Genomic DNA, 17,875 nt, shown 5'->3' with positions numbered 1-17,875 from the left:
TCCTCTCCTCTCCTCTCCTCTCCTCTCCTCTCCTCTCCTCTCCTCTCTTTTTCTCATCTCTCCTCTCCTCTCTCTTCTCCTCTCCCCTCCCCTCCCCTCCCTTCCTCCTTTCCATCCCCTCCCCTTCTCTCTCCTCTCCTGTCCTTTTGTCTTCTGTTTCTTTCTCTTTTTTCCCTTTCTTTCTGTGCTGGATAGTTTTATGTCAACTTGACACAAGCTAAAGTCATCTGAGAAGAGGAAACCCCATTTAAGAAAATGACTCCATAGATCAGGTGGCAGGCAAGTCTGTCAAGTGTTTTCCTAATTAGTGACTGATGAGGGAGGGCCCAGCCCATTGTGGGTGGGGCCATCCCTGGACTGGTTGGTGGTCCTGTGTTCTATAAGAAAGCATGAGGAGCAAGCCAGTAAGCAGCATCCCTCCATGGCTTCTGTATCAGCTCCTGCCTCCATGTTCCTGCCCTATTTAACTTCCTTCTTCAAAGATGGACTACAATGTGGAAATGTAACCTAAATAAACCCTTTCCTCTTCAGCTTGCTTTTATCATAGTGTTTTGTCACAGCCATAGAAACTTTAAGTCAAGCACTACATGTTCTTTAATATTGAGCCTCCGCTCCAGCTCTGTAGCTGCCACCCTCTAGTGTTACCTGCAGACCAGATTACTGGGCAATGTTTTCTTTGAGAAACAATCTCATGATCTCATTTTTATAGTGGAGGAAACACTCCCAGAAAGCCTCACTAGCAAATCCATCTTCATATTGCTTTGACTGAGGCACCCAAACACTTGAGCCTCAGCCAATCTCTAGCAAGGGCTCTGGACTGTATGAATTATCTCTAGATCACAATTTTTTTTTTTTTTTTTTTTTTTTTGGTTTTTCGAGACAGGGTTTCTCTGTGTAGCCCTGGCTGTCCTGGAACTCACTCTGTAGACCAGGCTGGCCTCGAACTCAGAACTCCGCCTGCCTCTGCCTCCCAAGTGCTGGGATTAAAGGCGTGCGCCACCACCGCCTGGCTCTAGATCACAGTTTTCCACCTCTTATTGGGTCTTTGTCTTTTTGTTGGCTGTTTTCATTGCAGGAAACCAGTATACTAGACCAAGTTAAAAAGTGAATCCCTGGGGCCACTGGAGAGATGGCTCGGTGGTTAAGACCCCTGTAGAGGACTGCGGTTGAGTTCCCTGCACCCACATCATGGTGGCTCAGTCATCTGTTACTCCAGTTTCAGGGGATCTGACACCCTCTCTGACTTCCTCCAGCATACACTCTCATATACTAAAATAAAGTAAAATCTAAAAAAAAGAAAGAAAGAAAGAAAGAAAGAAAGAAAGAAAGAAAGAAAGAAAAGGACCACTCCTCCCACAAAACACACCCCTGTTGTGTTATCTAGGCTGAGAGGTTTTTAAACTTGTAAAAGGACTGATGCCAAGGACCAGCCTCAGCTTGGAAAAGGATTCCTGAAAGAAGGAGTGTGTGTGGGAGCAGTGAAACAAACAACCCCAAGTCAAATCATGGTCCAAGCTGGTGGCGTATGTTCTGCTCATGTAAGGACCCAGAAGGGGCTTGGAAGCCCACTCAAGTCCCAGGAACCTGCACTCACCCCAAAGACCACAGAAGTGGGCACTTAATGCAATCAAAGCAGGAGGCTTTTACTTGGGAACTAGCGCGCTGGGACTTGCCTCACACTTCCCGCAAGAGGGAGGGAGAGAGAGAGAGCCCCGAACATCAAAATACACAGGTTTATAAAGACAAGAGCCACAGGCTGGGAGGGGGCTGGGGAATGGAGGCTTCCTAGGCGGGAACGCTCTTGATTGTATTTCTTATCGGCACACAGCTGGGAAACTGAGGAGCCAGGATGTTCTAGGCAGGAGTGCTCTCTCTCTCTTAGACACACACACAGCTGGGAAACTGAGGAGTCAGGATGTTCCAGGCAGGAGTGCTCTCTCTCTTATTGGCACACACACAGCTGCAGTTTTCAGAAATATTTTGTATGTTCCTGCCCTGGGGGCCTTCCCCGGGAGTTTACAAGTTCATGGCCCCATGTTATTCTGAGATACTGGCCAATTAAATTTTTTTCTTACAATCGAGATGGCTTTCCTCTCCCTCTTTCCTCAATCTCTGTCTCTCTCTCTCTGTCTCTGTCTCTCTCTCTCTCTCTCTCTCTCTCTCTCTCTCTCTCTCTCTCTCTCAGCTTTCTCTGGGATGTCCAGACAGCTCTCTGCTCAAGACAGCTACTTTGCAATTCTAAAAACCTCTCTTTTATTTTACGTATCAATTCAGTCATTACCTCAGGTTTTGTTGGCATTTTGTCTAGGCTCCACCCCACAGTTTCCTGGCAACAGTCAGGTATGCCTAACTCACTATAAAAGGGACTGCTTGCCCGCTCCTCTCTCTCTTGCTCCTGCTCCCACTCTCCCTTCACATGCTCATGGCCAGCCTCTACTCCTCTGCACATGCGCATTCGCGCACTTTCTCTCTCTCTCCCTCTCACTCTCCCTCCTCTCTCTCTCTCTCTCTCTCTCTCTCTCTCTCTCTCTCTCTCTCTCTCTCTCCCCTCCTTCCTCCCTCTCTCTCTTTCTGCCTTTCTCTGTCTCTACTAGCCTCTCAACTCCCCTCCCCATGCCCTAAATAAACTATTCTATACTATACTGTATAGACTCTGTGACTGGTCCCTCAGGGGAAGGGATGCCTCAGCACCCCCTGCCCCCACACCTGACTACACATCCACCAAACACATTCCCTCTCTCCTTATTTTATAAAACACAACAGGTTCCCTTTGATTATCCCATGAATCAGCATCCCCTGACCCCAGCCCCTTGATTCTTAAGAAGAGACAGCAAGCACAAGCACACAGACAATAAGCTAGCTGGGTGGGATCCTGCCCTAAACTGCCATTCCTACCACACCGGGGCCTGGAACTAAACTCCCTCTCTCCTAGGCTGACCTTGAACTCAGGAATCTACCTGCCTTTGTAAGCATAAACAACAACAAGAACAACAAAAACCTTAGCTGGGTGGGATCTTACCTTTCTATCACCATTCCCTACATCTCTCTATCTGCTACCTTAGCATCTTTCTGACAAGCTGGCTCTGTGCAGCGGCCTCTGTTCCTTTAGATCTGTAAAGCTCCTTACACAGTTCATAAAGCATCCTTATATTTTGCATTGTTGAGAAGTTATATTATAATTTTAGAATTTATGTTTTCAGCATTCTTTCCCACAGTCTTAAGGGATATCCTGAAGGTTCTACCATTTTGCTGAGACATAGACACACTCTCAGACTCCCAGACTCATGTTGTCCCTGATTATCATGGAGTCATTAACCTTGGCAGAGAGAACTTTCCTCGGAGGAGGAATGTGAAAACTATTATATAAACATGCCTTACGCTCACAGCAGCCGTCAACACTCGTGGAGGCTCACGCCCTGCTGGCTCTGTTTCAGGGGTAGGAACCCTGTCATCCTATTTCTTACATCCTTCCATGCAGGACTAAGGAGACTGAAGGGACGTTTTACCCATTGCAAGGAAGCCTCATTTAAGCTTCAGAGCCCACGAGCCATTAGCTAGTTGATGGTTCTTAGCCGGTACAGGCTCTGTCAGGAACTGGTGTATGTTCTTGTGCTGGTCACCCTGTAGCTGAATAACTTCCTCTTCCCACGCACGGTACCACTGCAGGCAATGATTTTCTTTTCATTGCAATCAGTGATCTCTTGGACAGTGGTGTCTTCCTGCTGTTCCTCTGATGAACTATTGCATGGCTATACAGACTCCTCAGTAGCAGCTGAAAGCAGGCCACCATCCTCAATTGCATCAGCAAAGGGGAAGAAAAGGTAGAGATTCTAGGTAACAGACATACGCCATGATCTCTTAACTTCAGTGGCAAGAGCCTGTGGAAGGTAGGCGATTGTTGGAGAAGTCTGAGGTACGGGCAGCATAGTGTCAGGAAGCAAGGGAACTAGAGGGGTGGGCAGCTGAGTCCTCAGCTGTGGCTTAGTAACATGAATGGAGTCCCTCCTCCCCCTCCTCCCCCCCTTCCTCCTCCCCCTCCTCCCCCTCCTCCTCCTCTTCTTCCTCCTCATCTTCCTCCAACCCCTAAATATTGAAAATGGAACACAAATGTGCTGTCTGTTAGGTAGAGGTTCCTCCACTGAGCCATGTCCCTAGTCCTTACTGGGAGATTCTAGGCAGGTGCTCTACCCCTGAGCCAGCCCCTCTCTGGTATACGCCAGGCAAATGTTCTACCTCTTGCCCTCTTTTACTTTGTATCATGTGGTGTATGTGTATGTGTGAGTGTGTGCATGTTTATGAGTGCATGTGTGTCACGTTCAGAGATAAGTGTCAGGTATCTTACAACAACTTCTGTCCACCTTACTTGTTTTAAAGGTTTGGTTTTTACCTTTAATTCCATGTCTGGGATATTCCTATATGCATGTGAGTTTCAGGTACCTGAGGTCAGAGGTCAAAGGTTAAAGGTGTCAGATCCCCCTGGAGTTGTAGTTTCAGATGGTTGTGAGCTACCTGAAATGGATGCTGGGATCTGGACTCAGTCTTCTGCAAGAACTGTGTGTGCTCTTAACTGCTGAGCCATCTCTCCAGTTCCAGTCTCCAGTTTTTTGAGTCAGGCTCTCTCACTGAACCTAGAGCTCTTTGACTCAGCTGGGGTAGCAGGGCAGAGAGGGATGGGATACAACTGTCTTTGTCTCTCTAGCTCTGGATTACAGATTGTACTTCACTGTGATCAGCTTTCATGTGACTACTGGGGACCCCCCACTTACATCCTCACGCTTATGAGGCAGGTACTCCACTGACAGAGCCATTGTCATTTAGTTCCAACAGTCCTTTTACGTCTTACATTTGATCTCAGTCAAAAGGCCAAAGAGCAATCTTTTTGACTTTTATTCTGGGACAAGGTCTCAATAACTTACCCAGGTTGGCCTTGAATTCATTTTGTAACTCAGGTTGATCATGACGTTTTCATCCTCCTGCCTCGGCCTCCCAAGTAACCACGATGTCAGGCCTGGACCACCAGCCCTGGCTTCTTTATTAGTCTCCATCCTGGCTGTCTGAGGACTACAATTATCTATGTCTCGGATAAGGTGATGGTATAGGTGCCATCTGGGAGGCTCACTGGGTAAAGGTGCTGTGGTGGTTTGAATATGCGTGGTCCAGGGAGCAGCACTATTAGGAGGGGTGGCCTTGTTGGAGTAGGGGTGGCCTTGTTAGACGAAGTGTAGGGGGTAGGATTTGAGAACTGTGCGGGTAGGATTTGAGACCCTCCTCCCAGCTGCCTGTGAGACAGTCTGCTCCTGGCTTCCTTTCGATGAAGATGTAGAGCTCTGAGTTCCTCCTCCAGCAACATGTCTGCCTGGATGCTGCCATGCTTCCTACATCATAATGGCCTGAACCTCTGAACCTGTAAGCCAACCCCAATTAAATGTTATCCTTTATAAGAATTGCCTTGGTCACGGTGTTTCTTCACAGCAATGGAAACCCTAACTAAGATAGGTGCTTTCTGCTAGGTTTGACTATCTAGGTTCCAGCCCCAAGACTCACATGGCAGAAGGAAAGAATGTTCAAGGTCAGCCTGGGCTACCTGATGAGTTTCAGGCCAACCTGGGTTACACCTGTGACCTTGTTTTTTGTTTTTTTTTTTGTTTTTGTTTGTTGTTGTTGGTTTTTAATCCCCTTGAAGCAAATTGCTGCATGAACCATCCGAGTTTCTGAGTCAGTGGGTTTGAGAACAGGGCCAAATTTTGCATGTCTGATAAACTCCCAGATGGTGCTCTGCTGCACTCTTAAGAGTACACAGGCAATTCTCTTAGAGAAGCCCATACTCACCCTTGAGCATCTTACTTTCTCCTGAGCCACGCTTTTTGAATATTTGTTTGTCTCTTAATTGATATGCTTAAGCCTATATATTTTTAAAAAAATAGTTTAATTTTTACTTCATGTGCACAGGTGTGAGGGTGTCTGATCCCCTGGAACTGGAGTTACAGACAGTTGTGAGCTGCCATGCAGGTGCTGGGAAACGAACCCCGGGACCTCTGGAAGAGCAGCCAGTGCTCTTAACCACTGAACCATTCCTCCAGCCCCATCCTTAAGCCTGTATGAAAATATCTTTATTAAAACCCTACTCTGAAGAGGGGTGTGGAGAATGTGAATCTATGCAGGTAACCACTCCATTACTGCAGTGAGGGAGTGAAAGAGGGCTGCTGGGCTGCAGGCCTGTGTGAACCTTGTACCCGGCCTGCAGGGACCTGGCCAAGTAGGGAGTGGAGGCTGGAAACTTCCTCCTAGTCTATTTGCTCTGTCCCCATGCCCTGGCCCAGGCCTGCAGCTTCTGAGGACTGCCTGTTTCTGCTGATGTGAACAAAGACACTGTATTTATAACAGGAACTTGGATCTGAGAGAGTTAGACATGTGGATGACCTTACAGGAGAAACTCAAAAGTGTATACTAGAAGGTTTTAAACAAGAGATAAAATCCTTCCTTTATCTAAAGGAACCTGCTCATGCATGGAGAAGCAAAATGTTCCATATTCATACAACGGAATTTTATTTAGTTCTGTTCTTTGCAGTGCTGGGAACGACTTCAGGGTGTTAAACATGTTAGGCAAGCTTTTTAATACTAAGCCATAGCCGGGCGGTGGTGGCGCATGCCTTTAATCCCAGCACTTGGGAGGCAGAGGCAGGTGGATTTCTGAGTTCAAGTCCAGCCTGGTCTACAGAGTGAGTTCCAGGACAGCCAGAACTACACAGAGAAACCCTGACTTGAAAAACCAAAAAAAAAAAAAAAAAAAAAAAACTAAGCCATATCCCCAGACTTCGTTAGTGTTTTTTTAAGTTTGTTGGCTGGAGATATGGTTCAGCAGTTAAGAGTGCTTGCTGTTGTTATGGACAACAACCCCTCCCACATACATATGAATTAATTTTTAAACAAATTTTACACACACACACACACACACACGCGTGCGCGCCTGTAGGCCAGAGGATAACTTGTATAAGTCAGTTCTTTTCTTCTACCATATGGCTGCCAGAATCAAAGCTTGACATGCTTGGCAGCAAGCACTTTTACCAGTTGAGCCATCTCACTGTTTTTTGAGAAAGCCACCTAAGCTGGCTTCAAACTCACTGTATAGTAGAGGGGAAGATCTCGACCTCCTGACCTTCCCGTGTCCACCTCTCATGTGCTGAGATTACAATTTTCAGTTTTACAAAGGAAGGAAATTGGGCCGTTGAGATGGCTCAGGGGGTAAAGGTACCCGCGGTCAGGCCTGGTGTCCTGCTTTCAACCTCCAGTCTCTGCTTAGGAAAGAGAACCAACTTCTGAAAGTTGTCCTCTGTCCTCCACATAACAAACTGTGACACTAAAACACCACCTCCCCACACACACTAAATTACAATAAATATAGTAAAACAACAACAACAAACAATATAGATAAACGTGAAAATAAAACTGGGCGTGGTAGTTCACATTTCAAATTTTGGCATTCTAGAGGTGGAGGCAGAGGAACATCCTTAGCTACACACTGAGTTTGAGACTAACCTGGGCTACAAGAGACTCCATCTCAAAAAAAGTTTAAAAGTGTTTGTGAAACAAATCCAACTAGAATGCGAAAAGCACCACGTAGGAAAGGAATGTGGTATTACAGGCTCTAGAAATAGAAAAGCAACTTGTGTGGTTGGCACACTTACCGAAATGAGGGACAAAGGGGGCAGAGAGGTGGGACAGGGGTAAGTTTAACTGCTGTAGGGTTAAGATCAGTCTCTAAGTTGTAAACTAGCTAGTAAATAGAAACTAGGGCAATGGTATTGTCCATCCACGAATTTGGTAAGGACAATAACAACTTGTGCCTCATGCTTTCCTTTGTCTGCCAATGTCACCTTTTTTTGAAGTCCAGTGAGGAGGGGAGTCTCCTCTGTCTGGTCCACTAGCTTGTAAGAGCCATCGTGTGAACAGAAACTACATCTCATAACCTTCTTGGTGTGTGCGTGCATGCGTGGGTGCGTTGGGGTGGGAGGTGGGGATAGGGCTGGAGAGATGGCAAAGAGGTTAATAACGAAGTACAAGCTATTCTAAAAGACCTGGATTCAACTTCCAGCACCCACATGATGGCTCACAACCGTCTGTAATTCCGTTCTAAGGGAGTCCCACGCCGTCTTCTGGCCTCCGTGGGTACTACGACCACATGGTGCACCGATTCAGCAAAACACCCATATCCATTACAAAGAGCAAACCCAAAACCTTCTTGCCTTTTCTGAGGTAGGGAAACGGACGTTTTAGTGTCCGAAGGGACTATACAAGCGCCGTTTGACAGGTAATATTTTCCTCCCTATTCACAAGAGGGGAAACTGAGGCTAGAGAGTGGATGGTGCGGAACGAGCGAACTAATACTCAGAGGTCGGTTTTCGCTGACCAGCTTCAACCTTCCTTTAACCTAGTACTGGAGAGGGAGGGCGACTGTTGCCAAGGAGACGGATCTCCCACTGCTGATTTGAGGAGAACTCTGGCATATCCACGACCTCCTCCGCCGGCGTTTAAAGGTCCCGGAGGCCGGTCTCCCAAGTGTGCAGCCTTCACCGGTTTCCACGACAAGGAAACCACGGATTCCTCCTGTCCCTCCCCGACACGTCTGCGTAAGCCTGAGGTTCGCCGGCTGGGCGTTTCGTGAGGGGTAGTAGAGGGAGGAAATACCACGTGGAATCTGGGAAATGTAGTCCAAAATCAGAAGCGCTCTGTTTGCGCCAGCGTGAGCCAATAAGAAGCAGGTTTTCCTTCTTTACACTTTAAGAAACCTAGTTTTCGGGGTGGTAGGGATGACTAGCTTGGGAAGCAAGAGCGTACGAGAGTCATCACAGTAGGGCTAATGGAAAGCCGCTTTGTCGCGATGCTTCTTGGGAGATGTAGTTTCGAGTTGGGAGAGGTGGGAGGTGTTGGGTAGAATTAGCGATTCCCAGTGTAGGGAGTGAGGGGACGTGGGGGCGGGGAGGTACGGGTGAATTTGGCGCAAAGCCTGCTGGGGCATGGAGTCCTGATGAGCTTTGTGCGCATGTGCGGGAAGGTGAGGGTGTTTGGGGGGCCTCGCCCAGGAGAGTGAGGTGAGCTAGAGGGAAAAGGAGGGACTGGGGAGTCCAGTGTACGAGGAACGGGCGGGCCACGGGGAGGGGTACCCAGGTCTGGAGGAGGGAGAGGGAGTGGGGAGGGATGGGCGGCTTGGGGGAGGGGGATGATAAGGAGGCTGGGGGTGGGTTCTGGGGGCGGGCTGGGGAGCAGGAGGGACGCGAGATGCAGACGCGGGAGAGTTGGAGGCCTGGGGAGGCTGGGTAGCCGGAGGGGGCTGGGATGTTCGAGGTGGAGCCCTGGGAGGGTTGGAAACTGCGAGTGGAGTGGAAGTTGGACCCCACTGAGAAAGCCTGGGTCGCCGGGACCTCTAACCTCTTCGAAAAGGATTGCGGGAAGGGGTCTATTCGGGGGCTCGCCATAGCAGCGTAGACCGGTGCAGGTGGCTAGTCCCGTGTGCCGTTCACAAGTTCACATGCACTTCTGTCGAGTTGAGATTCTGGAGGATAAGTATTTCTTTATTACAAGAGTATCCGCCTCATTAGCTTGTCGCGAGAGGCGAAATTCGTTAATGTGCAGAAGGGGTTTGGAGGCAGATTTTAACAGGATAAGAGGGACTTAATCTCTCGGTTCTGATCCTCCTGGCTCAGCCTCTCACGTGCTCAGATTACAAGCCTTGGCCTAGTTTTTTGTTTTGTTCAGGTTTTTTGTTGTTGTTGTTGTTGAGATGTTTTAGATAAGGTCTCCTGTAGCCCAGGCTGGCCTTAATCACACTCGCTGAGAGCCATACCAACCTTAAACCTGACAAAGTAATTGAATTTAAAAAAAAATCACCACAATACTCATCTTCACTCCTTTTTATATGCTAGTTTAACACCTGTTCTAATTTATGATTTAGTCTTGGGCGTTTGTTTCACGTAAACGACTCACAAGGAGTTTGAGGGTAAACTTGTGTTAGTGGTAATACAATGAGTGGAGTTTGTTTATTGCCAGGTGCTGGTCTGGGTACTTTTTTTTTTTATGATTCATTTTTATTTTAACGTGCATCCTTGTTTTGCCTGAATGTGTGTTGGTTGAATCCTCTGGTTCTGGAGTTTCAGTTGTGAGGTGCCATATGGGTGCTGGGAGAACCCAGGTCCTCTGGAAAAGCAGTAGTTAGTACTCTTAACTGCTGAGCCATCTCTCCAACCGTGTTCTGGGGGACTTTTGTGCTCTTTATTTTTACTCGACTTTCCAGCCTGGATTGTTGCTCCCATTTTACAGCCAAGGAAATGGAGATTAGTGTTTGAAAGGAGCAGTTGTTCTGGATCAAGGTCACATTGCTGGTAGCCAGCTGGAATTTGTTCTAATTCCTAAGCCCTTGTCCTCTGAGTAAATATTTGGTGGGTTGTATAGCTGAGGGCACAGAGTGCCCAGTGCAGATTCCTGCCCCTTTCAAGGACTATTGATGGCGTTAGAGACAATGAACATCTGGGTAAAAGTATAAGGGAGAGAGGTAGAAGAGGGGGGCACTGAAAGTTACGCATTTAATAGAATAAAAGTAAAAAGAAAATAAACCAAAAACAGATGCTGGGGAGATGGCTCTGTGGGCTAAAGTACAAGCTGAGTACCGTCCTTACTCAGGAAAAGGTTGAGCACAAGGGCATCTCAGTGTGTGTTCACTGGCTTCTCATCCCAGTTGAAACAGCGGGCTTCAGGTTCAATAATAGACTTAAAAAAGGAAGGTAAAGATACCCTAACCTCAACCTCCGGCCTCCACAGGCACTATGCATGGAGTGCGCTTGAGTTCTCAACCCTTCCAAAAATGAACAGCTTAGAGAAGTAAAAAAGCAGAAAAAAAGTCAGAGATTATTGAAGTGGGACACAGAACTTTCTTCCTCCCATGGTAACTTGGACCTTGGGCAAGAAATCAACTGCCCATCCTTTTGGAGCCAAGTAAGGAGGAAATAGTTAACTTTTGTAGCATTTAGTTTAACTGGTTTGTCAGCTAAGAGTTACTCTCTGTGGCCTGGAACTCAGGATGTGTGGCATAGAAAGACTAGTGTCAGTAGCTAGTTACTAAGTAGTCAATGTTAGTAACTAGTAACTTTTTAGCCAGTACCCTAATGGACTGTTAGTTTTGTTTATCTCTGTGTGGGGAAGGATTAGCTAATTGTTTATCTCACCAGCCTCTACTTTTCCGGCCAGCCACTTTTAAGCCCCTGCCACCCCTTCAGCCTCAGCCCTGCAGTAGGTTACAAGCAGCTTGTGATCTTCACCACCCATTTCCGGGCCAGTGCTGTGTTATTTTTTGATCTGGCCCCTGAAGGCCAGTACCTGAACATGAGCTTTCGGAGGTTTTTTCCATCTTAACCTTTGACAGTAGCCGTCCTTTTGAATTGTCTATATCTCGAACCCACCTGCAAGGCCCAGTGTGTCTGCAGGCCACTGTCTAGGGTGAGACTTCTGAGGGATACAAAATACATATCTCATTGTTACTTCCATTCTCTTACCTCATCTACAGGTGGGTCTTCTCTTCCATATGGCTCTAGGCTGGCCACTTCAGGTCATAAAACTGAATTTTCTCTTTATTGCAGGAATTGGGTCTTGCCTCAAAGGAGGGTTCTGTGGAAGAACAGCCAGTGCTCTTAACAGCTGACCCATCTCTCCAACCCTGATAACTAGTCCCATCACCCACATACCCTTATAGTGGCAAAGATACAGTCTCTGACTCCAATTTTGTTTTGTTTTTTAAAAGATAAGCATGCTGAGAAAGACTTGCTTTTCTTTTTTAAACTTTCATTTATTTTGTGTGTTTATGTGGGGTGAGGAGGAGCTGACGTGAACATGCCATAGTGCATATATGTGTGTGTGTCTCATATACACATTATATACATATTTATATGGGACAAAGGACAGCTTGAATGAGTCAGTTCTTTGCTGTCACAGTGGGGGTTCTGGGACTCAAACTCAGGTCCTTAGGCATGGAGGAAAGTGCCTTTACCCACTGAGCCATCTCACTGGCTGGCTCCTGGCATGTTCCTGGTCTTTGTAGGAGTCCCTTCTTTATGACATCAGGTGCTGGGCTCTGCTTTTTGATGCGATTTCAGCTGCCAGATCATCAACAGTTATGTAAAATGGGGCCGGGCAGTGGTGGCGCACGCCTTTAATTCCAGCACTTGGGAGGCAGAGGCAGGCGGATTTCTGAGTTCGAGGCCAGCCTGGTCTACAGAGTGAGTTCCAGGACAGCCAGGGCTACACAGAGAAACCCTGTCTCGAAAAACAAAAACAAAAGTAATGTAAAATGGTGGTGGGTTATTTTTTCCTTTAATTACTTCTTTACTGCGTACCGTGTCACTTGATCCTCTAGCTGTGTTCAGTTAGTTTAGCTCTCAGCAACTTTATTAAAAAATTAAAAGCCAGGCAGTGGTGGCTCATGCCTTTCATCCCAGCACTTGGGAGATGGAGGCAAGCAAATCTCTTAAATTCAAGGACATTCTGGTCAGCCAGGGCTACTCACAGAAGCCCTGTCTCAACCCCCACTCCCAAATTAAGATACAATTTTAATTATAAACATGAAATTTATAATTATATATAAATATAATTTAATTTTAATATAAATACCCACCCTGCTACCCCAATCCCTTGTATATTTATTCCCCTACACTGCCTCCCAAACCGATGAGCTCTTTTTCTTTGAAAAAAAGTAAATATACACACACATGATGCATCAGTACAATATACTCAGTGCATTTAGTGTTGCTTGGATGTGAATGAATTCAAGGCTGGCTGTTCGGTATTGAGAAGCCCATTAGGGGTCTCATCCCTGAGAGAGGCTAATATTCTCATCCCATCCCCCCCTACCCCCCCAGTCATTACTTGCCTAGGGGTAGGATTCCTTCTCAGTGTATCTGTTGATTTTGGTCACTGTTCAGGCCTTGTTTTGGCAGCTGTGCTGTTGGGGTGTTGTGGGTGTAGGTTCCCTGTTAGAGTTCCTGATTTCTGGCTCTTGCAGTCTTTCTGCTGCTTTTTCTTCAATGTTCCCTGAGCCTTGGGTGCAAGAGTTGTGTTGTAAATGTATCTTTAGGGGTTGAACTCCCCACGGTCCGTTGATCTCTCTTATCATGATAGTTGTGCTTTTCTGTCTTTGCTGATTCAGCAAACTGCAGGTGGAAAGTTCTCCGCCAAGATCCATGACCTCAATAGCCCCTGGTAGTTCCGCTATGTTTCTAGTGTCAGAGGTAGGATGTAGCCTTTTAATGGACAGGAAGCCCATGGAGCTTCAATGTAAAGACTCCAGGAGAGATTGGAAGAGATAGAAGCCAAGCCAGTGCCAGGCTGTAGAGAGTTCATGCATAACTTGGAGGGGACAAGACCATAAACTAACGTTTTGCATCCTGATCCCAAGCTATGGTGAAGATGGGGTGGAGTGTCTTCCTGTGTGTTAGTTAGCAAGCTCAGAGTGCCACATCTGTAGGAGGTTCTTTGCTTTGACTTAAGAAACCAAGGGCTTCTAACCTTAGACATAGTGTTACCACGGAAACAATACTCCTGTCTTAGCATTTTTGACAGGACCTTTTGAGTCTTCAGGCTCTCTGAGGACGGTGGTTCCAGGCCAGTGTCTCATCCTTGGTGCAGCTAATGCATGATGCCTGGTGACTACGTGTAGAGAATGTCCCAGAGTCTTCAGCTGAACCCTTCAGCCACAAGCAGCTTTGTTCACTCTACCTCCTGTCTGACAATCAGAATGTCTTCAGGATTTTCCACCTATCCCCTGGGAGTCAAGCCACCTTACAGGTTTAGAGCCATATCCTCGTCCACCATCTGTCTTGAAGAGGAAGGACAGCTGGCTTTCTTGTGGCTTGGAGGTTTTACGAGGGAAACACATGCACATAGGTGCTGGGGAGCACTTGGCAGTTGGCCACATTTGCCAGCTCTCAAACATAGTTTGGTAGTTGCTACTGCAGAGCTTCTGTCTGCCCCTCCCCCCCCGAAGTCCTGTAACCCTAGCCCCCAAAGTGTCTGTAGGAGAACGTTATAGGGTCATGGAGTAGAGCCCTCAGTCTTAGGATTAGTGTCCTCTTAAAGAAAGAAGAGCTGGCCTGGTAATACTTACCTATGATCTTAGCATTTGAAAGGTGGGAACAGGAAGGTCAGAAGTTCAAGGTTATCCTAGGCAGCTTAGTGAGTGAGAGACCAGCCCGGGCCATTTGAAAGAAAAGAAAGTCAGATACTGGGTGGAATCCTGCAGAAATTGTAAGTGTTCTGCTGAGATAGAAGAACATCCTGGGACTGGGAAGTCCAGAAACCACACATCTCTAGAGAAGGTATCTCAATGGAAGGGCATCCTGGGACTCGAAGGCCCAGTGACCACACTACTTTGAGGGGAGAGAGTATCCCAGTGGGAGGGCATCCGGAGACACTGGAGCCCAGGAACCACAGCTCTGAGAGGAAGCCTCCTTGGCAGAGGCCTTGCAGCTCCCAGAGGAGGCATCCCCAGGTGAGCTAAGGAGCTCAGGAGCCTCAGCCCCGTTCCACTTCTTTGCTTCTTCCCTTCTTTAGTAATCAGGTAGTAAGCAGTCAGAACAGATGGTACCCACATCAACAGGCCAGGCTCCTCTGAGAGTCCTTCCTGTGGTTACTTTAAAGTCTTTTAAGAGGTCTTTAAAATTTGTGTGTGTGTGTTTCTGAGTATGTGTGACACGTTTGGGTGTCCCAAGAGGCTAGAAGACAGTCAGATTCCCCCAGTATTGGAGTTATAGCCAGTTGTAAGTACCCAGTCTGGGTCCGGAGAACAGGTCTGATGGAAGAGCAATGAATGCTTTTAACAGCTAAGCAGCTCTCAAGCCCCTCCCCCCATTTAAATATTTTTATTAGCATACATTACCTATGTTAATAGTGGATCCCATCTCACACGCACACACACACACACATATATATATGTAAAATCTTGATCACATTTACACGACCCTCATAACCCTCTTGTCCTCTCGTCACTCCCCTGGTGCCATTCCTCTTCTCAATTTGTCTCTCTTTTGTGCCCCCACCCCCACCCCAGCCCTATGAGTTAATGAGGTTTTTTTTCCTGGGCATGGGTGAGGGCTTATTTATATGAGTGTAGACTGGAGAAAATGTTAAATGCCTGTGCACCTTAGGAGCCCTCCCCTGAAGCAACTGTTAACTGGCTCCTCCTGGTGTCTCAGGGACTCTTGACCCTCTGACCTCTGAGAGTATGTTGATAGGCCCAGATTTGAGGGTAATTGTAGCTGTTGAGAGTTCAGGAGTGCAACTGGCAGGTGTTCTACAACACTCCGTCTCTCTCTGTCTTGCATGTTTTCTTCCCTCTCCAATTCACTCTACTCTGAGCCTTGGAGAGAGTGATACAGATGTCCCACTTAGGGCTAACATTAAGACACCACTTGCCCTTACCACGTTGACTAGCTATGACTGTCTGTAGTAATGGCTCATTGCAAAAAAGAAGCTTCTCTGACCAAAGCTGACAGCAGAACCAAGCTGTACGGGCATAAGCATAAATATTTAGAAGGCAGTGTGACAGACACATCATGCCTGTGTACAACAGCAGTAGCTTCCTCACGAGGGCCTGTGACATTTCCAGCCACAGGCTTTTGATTAGTTTTTTTATAGTAATGGGTAGGAATTCCCTCCTGAGGGGTGGGCCTCAAAGCCAATCAGAAACCGTGGGTTACCCTTGAAACTGTCACACCGCTGTTGCACTAGTGGGTGTATCTTAGGGCTAATTGCTAATGTGGCACTTTCTTGTATTTTCTTAGTTTAATAGCCACAAGGAAGCTAGCAAGGAGAGTCTGCCTGGCCAGGGTAGCACCAGGGAGGGACAAGGCCAGGATTTAAGTGTGGTCTGCTATAAGAGAGGGGGGTGTTCTGTTGTTTTTTGTTTCTTTTATTTGAATTTTAATAACATTTCTTTTTTTCCTGTTTTTTCTTTTATTGAAAATAGATTTTTTTCCATGCGATATATTTTGATTATGGTTTCCCTTCTATAAGTGTTACAGCTCTGAGGGAAAATGTTTCCCCAATGCGGGTGTTGATATCCTGGAAGCTAAAGATATCCTGGAAGTCGGGAGCCAAGGAATACCACAGAGTTACACCGCATAACAATCCTCACAAAGGAGATTTATTGGGAGAGACACAGGGTGCTGAGGCTGCTCTGCTCGGACTGGCCAGAGACAGCAAAGAGCTGAGTAGGAGGCAGACTTTATACTCTGTGTTTTTGTGGGTGCAGAGCTTTCTAGTGTGAGGATTGATGCGATTTCAGGGTGGGCTCAGGGATTAGTGGAGTCTCAAAACCCTGAAGTGAGTTTGGACTTCTCACCCTACACTTTCTCCAACTCCTCCCAGGCCCTCCCCAGCCCCCTCCCATCCAGTCCGTGCTCTTGCTGTCTCCTTAGAAAACCAACAGGCGTCTGAAGAATAGTAGTAAGATGAAACAAAAAGAAATCAGGACAGGACAAAACAAACACAAGACAAAGAACCGAAAACAAGCACAAGAGACAGACACAAAAGAATCTCATAAAAAACATAGGCAAAGGACCTATAGGGTTAAAAAAATAAAAATGAATAAAATAAAAATAAATTTTAAAGATGTCCTGATGAAACATTATGAGACAGCCTCCAAAATCCCAGTGAGTTTGTTTTCTGTTGCTGGATATGGGGCCTGCCCTTAAGGTTAGTTTGTATACCCAGAGGGACTGTTGGAGAAAACTAATTTTTAATTTCCAAGTGGTGATCATTTGGAGATAGCCTCTGTGTTAGGAATGGAGGCATGTGTTCACTCTCAGTTCAGGGACGGCATCTGGTGCAGACCCATGCAGGCCCTGTACATGCTGCCACAGTCTCTGAGTTCATGTCTGTCAGTCCTGTTGTATATGGAAGGCACTGTTTCCTTGGTGGCTTTCATCCCCCTCTGTCCCCTATAGTTTTTCTACCACCCCTTCTACAAAATTCCCTGAGCCCTGAGGGGAGGGATTTGATGGAGACATCATCCTGCCTAGGACTAAGTGTTCCAAGGCTTCTTACCCTGCTTCAGGAGTAAGCTTCTCTGATGGCTGAGCCAAGCACCGACCTGTGGCTATAACAGAATGCCATTAGGTTAGGAGTTATTTTTTGCTGGGTTCTTTTAGCAGAACAGTAGTATTTATCTGGTTTTCCCCTAGGTCACTGGGGTCTAGTTTCAGCTTCTTGGTCACCTAAGCAGCGTCAGGAATAGATTTCATCTCATGGAATAGACCTTAAATCCAGTCAGATTGTGGTAGGTTACTTTTGTGTCACTGTTGCAACCATGCATCTTGCAGATGGAAGTGTTTGTAGCTGGCTTGTTTACCTTTCTCCTTTGGCATGGTGCAGTTACCTCCCAGTGCTGTGAACACCAGTCGCAGAGGTAAAGGCACTGGGGAGGCACCAGCTTAACTTCTCTGTTGGTGTTCAGTGAGGTGTGTAGGTGTTAGGCTTGAGCAGTAGGGCTTAAAACTATCAGTTTGTGAGAGCAACAAATAACCTTGGCAAATAGCCTAGGTTGTTTGGGGGTTCCCATGGGGCCCCTTTGGCCAACAACTTGATTAGATGTAAGCCATTCCTGGTACTGGAAGCTTTGTTTAGTGAGGAGAGAGATAGAGATCCAGTTGGGGCTCTGCTCCTCCATTACTCGGTGATTTCATTTAGATCTCTCTCACACACACACACCATATATATATGCGCACTGCTTCCGCCACTTCCACCTGGGTGATGCAGCAGGGCCACGTGAGGCCCTTAGGCTGCTCTGTGCCGGGACTGGTTCCAACTGGAAGCACACGAAGGAGCAGATGCTGGA

The 17,875-nt window shown here is 46.9% G+C and overlaps 1 protein-coding gene across 6 annotated transcripts in view; it reads left to right on the top strand.

Moving 5' to 3' along the window:
• Positions 1-3,782: 3,782 nt before the first annotated feature.
• Znf444 (zinc finger protein 444) overlaps positions 3,783-17,875 on the top strand; it is a 22,913-nt gene continuing 8,820 nt past the window's right edge. The window contains exon 1 of one of the 6 annotated variants that reach the window (XM_028779438.1): positions 3,783-3,887. The gene's annotated coding sequence lies outside the window, so the exon portion shown is untranslated. Of the gene's footprint in view, positions 3,888-8,992; positions 9,090-9,113; positions 9,166-9,325; positions 9,494-12,965; positions 14,531-17,875 lie in introns of those variants that run through there. The other 5 variants (XM_028779433.1, XM_028779437.1, XM_028779435.1 and 2 more) reach the window with 5 other exon arrangements.

This window comes from Grammomys surdaster, unplaced genomic scaffold (assembly GCF_004785775.1).
Source record: "Grammomys surdaster isolate TR1022 unplaced genomic scaffold, NIH_TR_1.0 352, whole genome shotgun sequence".
NCBI lineage: Eukaryota > Metazoa > Chordata > Mammalia > Rodentia > Muridae > Grammomys > Grammomys surdaster.
This window is presented reverse-complemented; position numbering and strand designations above follow the sequence as displayed.